Consider the following 7388-nt stretch of genomic DNA (forward strand, 5'->3'; position numbering starts at 1 on the left):
GTAGTCTAGTGGTTAAAGCGTTCGCTCGTCACGCCGAACACACGGGTTCGATTCCCCTCATGGGTAAAAAAGTGTGAAGCCCATTTAGTGTACAGCCACCAATTTATTTATTAAGTTGAATTGAACGTGGAGCACATTGAGCACCCAATAGTTTTGTCATTTGAAGTTCATTTGTATCATTTATTTAAGCAATGGCGTAAAATGACGATAGATGTAGCAAGAAAAATATTCAATTAAATTGGATGGTAATGAAGCCTAGTGGTTAAAGCGCCATCCGTCTTTTCGAAGACCCGGGTTCAATTCCCAAAATGCGTACAATGTGTAAAGCCAATTCTTGTGTTGTTCGCCATGGTATTGAGGTAACATCGATAAAAGATGCCTTATACCTGACTAACTCATACAGGAACATGCAAGTTCAGAGAAACAATTATGTTTTTTTAATCAAACACTGTAAAAAACGCATTCACTGGCTGAACCTACTCAGCGCGTGATACCTATTACGCTGACAATGAAAATAGATCGTTGTTGAAACTGAGCTTGTTTCAACAGCGCTATACATGGACTGTTTGTTTGGATACATACAGCGTAAAAACTATTTAGAGAACATGACGTCTGAGTAACTGTCCCTTTGTTCTCAAGTACGCCGTTCATTTCCTCGACGGCCCAGCGTGTAAACATGGCATTTGTTTCACTCTTTGGAAACTGTAAAAAACTATTTTGACAAAAAAGGTGTGATTTAGTTCTAGATTTGTTATGTCACGGTTTCTGTGTCTGTCGTGTTGAGTCACCGGGTCGTATTTAGAATATGATGTAATTGCAAAGGTCAATTACGTAGCGTTGCGAACTATTCCGGTGCAATGTCAAGGTTGGGCCAAGTGCACTCCTTAATGTAAGATTGGCGAAATCGTCCAAAATGATTTGGCGCTGAAATTATCTATTACATTTTCAACCATAACCCGACGAACCTTGCCGCGCACCCCCCACCTGCTTGAAAACAAACTACAGTAAACTACGGTTATAACGAACACGCTTATAACGAACTGATTTTGTAGTCCCGCCCATGTGTTGTATATATGTAGTGTATATGCTTATAACGAACTACGGTTATAACGACCGTTATGACCGTTGTCATCACTACAGTGTTTCGTGCCTGTTTCACTTATTTATTTGTAATCATTTCAAATCTTCCATTTCAAGGGGCCATATCATGCAAGTCACTGTGTTGTAGCCTTGGACAAGGATAATGAATCAGCTGGAGTGAGTGAGTGAGGAAAGCCCGAAGTGATGCTGGGCTCAGACGTTTACCACTTCGGTGAAACCCACGAGCACGGGTATGGTGCTGACAAACCTAGAAACATAAACGGGGCGAACCGGGATCGAACCCACAATCATAGGTTTCTGGCGTGCCCAAGGGACGCAACTCTGCACAGCGAATCGCGGCGCCTTAGACGACTGGGCCACCCGTGCCTGGAACAGTTGTTGACGGTGATGTGAAATGCCCATTAAGCATCATTTAAAATTCATTATAAGCACGCACGCACACACACACACATTTATATATGTATACGTGTATGTGTATGTGAGTTTATTGAAATAACCTAAACTGGCGAGCAAACGAAACGGTACCAACCAACATGGTCTGTTCCTAAAAACAGAACAGGACCAATGTCAAGGAAGAGATTAAAAGACATGAATTAACAACATCATTACAAGTTATGCGTGAATGAGTGTACAAATGAAGGTATTGTGTCTATAGTTTGGAGGATGGGGTCAGTTGTTCAGTATTCGATCACCCATCAAGACTGAAACAAACACGTGAAACTCCATTTAATCCCATAGTATCCGTGACGTGTCAGTCAGTGCCGTGTATACCCACCACGAGCACGTCCCAACTGACAGAAGGGCAGGAGATGTGATTCGTCTGATTTTAAGACATGGGATTCGATGCCATTCTTCTCGGAGGGTCTGTGCGCACAGATCTCTGTTATTAGGGCGAGCGACCTGGACGTGCTCTAATTTGACGGGACCCGTGAAGATTCCGGGGTAGAATAGGTCTTCAGCAACCCATGCTTGCCGTAAAAGGTGACTATGCTTGTCGTAAAAGGCGACTAACGGGATCGTGTGGTCAGGCTCGCTGACTTGGTTGATGCATGTCATAGATCCCAATTGCGTGGATCGATGCTCATGATATTAATCACTGGATTGTCTGGTCCAGACTCGATTATTTACAGACCGCCGTCATATAGCTGGAATATTGCTGAGTGCGGCGTTAAACAACAAACCAAAATCTAATTTGACGGTCAAGGTGAACATATAGGTTTTCCACAAGTGATAAGGCTGGTGCTTGTGCTGGCCAATACAAGATGTTGATAGGGCCTTGTGTTATCTTGCCCAAACAGGGTCGGGGCATTCTGTTGCACGAACTGTAGAGATTGGTCAATGTAACGCTATCCAGTGATGTTTCCGTAAACAATCACCAGATCTGTCTTGACTTGGCTTCAAAAGCCGCCCAAACCATATTTCTGCCACCTCGTAACGGTAGACATCTTGAACACAACAACGTGACGTTCGTTCTTCTCGTCGGCGGTAGACACACACACTTCCATCTGCTCGGAAAAGCTGGAATCTGCTCTCTCCTGAGAACATGACTCTTTGCCAGTTTCTGTTCTACCAGCGTCGCAGTGTTCGTTACATCTCGTCTCGAAGTGGCCTGTAAACTCTGATAAGTGTAGCGACGAAATCTTCTGGACACTGTCCAGCGACTGACCAGAGGAATGTTGCAGCTGATGACGTTCCGGGTGGTGATTCCTCAGTGGTGGATACAGGTTGTCTGCCACTCCTAGGCCTATCTCTCGCCCGCCCAGTCTGCCTGTAACGGGCCATGAGCCTGGTGTCTGTCATTAGACTCCAGCCAAAACACCTTCGGCGTGGCCATGCGTTTCTCATTAATGAATCACACCAATGGCTTGTTCTCTCTGCTGAAGCGTTAACCTCAGGATGTTATTTATCACTGTCCAATGGGTTGGTTGTGAATAAACAGTACATCGTTCCTTTTATAGATATAAAGTTTCACTTTCACAAGTTACCTTGATCAGGGTACTGCAGCACGTTCATTACTCAGGAAATTGTTTTGGTTGAGTTTTGGCGATTGATTCTCAAACATTGTGTGATACCATTCGGGGTTTGGACCCAACGTGTGATTTTCTACCTAGGTGTGTCGCTAAGCTATGTGATCTGCTACCTAGATAATGTGTCGCCAGCTATGTAATTTGCTACCTTAATTTATGTCTGTATAGGTATGTGATATACTACCTAGGTATGTCGATTTGCTACCAAACTGAGATATTGTGTCGCTAACTGTGAGATTTACTACCTTGATATGTCTCTAGCTATTTGATATACTACCTAGATGATATGTCGGTAGCTATGTGATATACTACCTAGATGATATGTCGCTAGCTATTTGATATACTACCTAGATGATATGTCGCTAGCTATTTGATATACTACCTAGATGATAAGTCGCTAGCTATGTGATATACTTCCTAGATGATAAGTCGCTAGCTATTTGATATACTACCTAGATGATATGTCGCTAGCTATTTGATATACTACCTAGATGATATTTCGCTAGCTATGTCATATAGTACCTAGATGATATGTTGCTAGCTATTTGATATACTACCTAGATGATATGTCGCTAGCTATTTGATATACTACCTAGATGATAAGTCGCTAGCTATGTGATATACTACCTAGATGATATGTCGCTAGCTATTTGATATACTACCTAGATGATATGTCGCTAGCTATGCGATATACTACCTAGATGATATGTCGCTAGCTATTTGATATACTACCTAGATGATATGTCGCTTGCTATGCGATACACTACATAGATGATATGTCGCTAGCTATTTGATATACTACCTAGATGATAAGTCGCTAGCTATGTGATATACTACCTAGATGATATGTCGCTAGCTATTTGATATACTACCTAGATGATATGTCGCTAGCTGTGTCATATACTACCTAGATGATAAGTCGCTAGCTATTTGATATACTACCTAGATGATATGTCGCTAGCTATTTGATATACTACCTAGATGATATGTCGCTAGCTATGTGATATACTACCTAGATGATAAGTCGCTAGCTATGTGATATACTACCTAGATGATATGTCGCTAGCTATTTGATATACTACCTAGATGATATGTCGCTAGCTATTTGATATACTACCTAGATGATATGTCGCTAGCTATGTGATATACTACCTAGATGATAAGTCGCTAGCTATGTGATATACTACCTAGATGATAAGTCGCTAGCTATTTGATATACTACCTAGATGATATGTCGCTAGCTATTTGATATACTACCTAGATGATATTTCGCTAGCTATGTTATATACTACCTAGATGATATGTTGCTAGCTATTTGATATACTACCTAGATGATATGTCGCTAGCTATGTGATATACTACCTTGATGATATGTCGCTAGCTATTTGATATACTACCTAGATGATATGTCGCTAACTATGCGATATACTACCTAAATGATATGTCGCTAGCTATTTCATATACTACCTAGATGATATGTCGCTTGCTATGCGATATACTACCTAGATGATAAGTCGCTAGCTATGTGATATACTACCTTGATGATATGTCGCTAGCTATTTGATATACTACATAGATGATATGTCGCTAGCTATTTGATATACTACCTAGATGATAAGTCGCTAGCTATGTGATATACTACCTTGATGATATGTCGCTAGCTATTTGATATACTACCTAGATGATATGTCGCTAGCTATGCGATATACTACCTAAATGATATGTCGCTAGCTATTTCATATACTACCTAGATGATATGTCGCTTGCTATACGATATACTACCTAGATGATACGTCGCTAGCTATTTCATATACTACCTAGATGCTATGTCGCTTGCTATGCGATATACTACCTAGATGATATGTCGCTAGCTATTTGATATACTACCTAGATGATAAGTCGCTAGCTATGTGATATACTACCTAGATGATATATCGCTTGCTATGCGATATACTACCTAGATGATATGTCGCTAGCTATTTGATATACTACCTAGATGATATGTCGCTAGCTATTTGATATACTACCTAGATGATATGTCGCTTGCTATGCGATACACTACCTAGATGATATGTCGCTAGCTATTTGATATACTACCTTGATGATATGTCGCTAGCTGTGTCATATACTACCTAGATGATAAGTCGCTAGCTATTTGATATACTACCTAGATGATATGTCGCTAGCTATTTGATATACTACCTAGATGATATGTCGCTAGCTATGTCATATACTACCTAGATGATAAGTCGCTAGCTATGTGATATACTACCTAGATGATAAGTCGCTAGCTATTTGATATACTACCTAGATGATATGTCGCTAGCTATTTGATATACTACCTAGATGATATGTCGCTAGCTATGTCATATACTACCTAGATGATAAGTCGCTAGCTATGTGATATACTACCTAGATGATATGTCGCTAGCTATTTGATATACTACCTAGATGATATGTCGCTAGCTATTTGATATACTACCTAGATGATATGTCGCTAGCTATGTGATATACTACCTAGATGATATGTTGCTAGCTATTTGATATACTACCTAGATGATATGTCGCTAGCTATGCGATATACTACCTAGATGATAAGTCGCTAGCTATGTGATATACTACCTTGATGATATGTCGCTAGCTATTTGATATACTACCTAGATGATATGTCGCTAGCTATGCGATATACTACCTAAATGATATGTCGCTAGCTATTTCATATACTACCTAGATGATATGTCGCTTGCTATGCGATATACTACCTAGATGATAAGTCGCTAGCTATGTGATATACTACCTTGATGATATGTCGCTAGCTATTTGATATACTACATAGATGATATGTCGCTAGCTATTTGATATACTACCTAGATGATAAGTCGCTAGCTATGTGATATACTACCTTGATGATATGTCGCTAGCTATTTGATATACTACCTAGATGATATGTCTCTAGCTATGCGATATACTACCTAAATGATATGTCGCTAGCTATTTCATATACTACCTAGATGATATGTCGCTTGCTATGCGATATACTACCTAGATGATATGTCGCTAGCTATTTCATATACTACCTAGATGCTATGTCGCTTGCTATGCGATATACTACCTAGATGATATGTCGCTAGCTATTTGATATAGTACCTAGATGATAAGTCGCTAGCTATGTGATATACTACCTAGATGATATATCGCTTGCTATGCGATATACTACCTAGATGATATGTCGCTAGCTATTTGATATACTACCTAGATGATATGTCGGTAGCTATTTGATATACTACCTAGATGATATGTCGCTGGCTATGTGATTTGCTGTCTAGACGATACATGTATGTCGCTGCCCTTGTGATACAACAAGCATAGGTTCCTGAGGACATAGTCTTAGGAATTCCCACTATAGGTGATACGTTCACAGTAGGCGATGCAGATACAGCAAACCTATAATCAAAATTCGGTTATTCGGACATCTGGCATTTTTCAGGTTTGATTCAGTTACACAATCTGGGTGTGATTGGCTTGTTTCAAAGTTACCGTATTTGCTCTATTAGACGCCCGGGCTTCTATTTATTTCGGACAAGCCTTTGACCCGGCGTCAATTAGAGGCCCGGCGTCTATTGGGAGGCCCGGCTTCTATTAATACCCCCATTTCACTATGACCACGAATGTCCCGAATCGTCACGAAATGGACATATTTTGTGTTCGTAGATATTGCATCAAGTGATCGACCCGGCTTCTATTTTTTGCACTGAACAATTGACCCGGCGGCTAATAGAGGAAATACGGTACAGGACAATTCAATGCAAGCGAGACTGGGATCGTTCATACTGGAGACAGACATTTTTAACAAACTCTATGTTTTGTAATATCTTTACGCCTAAATCCCTAGACTTTAGCCAAAGGGGGCGCACCAGACACAACCGTCTATTGTGTTACAGGAATTCCCTTCTTTTCAAAGCCAACCCACACGCGACAATACCAAAAAGGTGGAATCAAAGGATCGGACGTCAATAGTATTCATTTTTTTGCCATTTTCAACTGTTTTAAGAAGGGGCTTATTGAGGGTCTGGAAACGACAGGGAGCTCTGAGAAAGTGAAAGGAAGACACATACTTGGAGTCTTGTTTCTTTTAAAAATGGGGATATTTTCTCTTTGTTGACGACAACAACTACATACGACCACGGAAATAGGAACGATTAGGTTAGTTAAACGAAACCCTCCAAGAAAATAGATTGTACTTAGCAATCCTATAGTATG

The sequence above is a fragment of the Haliotis cracherodii genome, unplaced genomic scaffold (assembly GCF_022045235.1).
Source record: "Haliotis cracherodii isolate W230 unplaced genomic scaffold, xgHalCrac1.p SCAF_3, whole genome shotgun sequence".
Lineage (NCBI taxonomy): Eukaryota > Metazoa > Mollusca > Gastropoda > Lepetellida > Haliotidae > Haliotis > Haliotis cracherodii.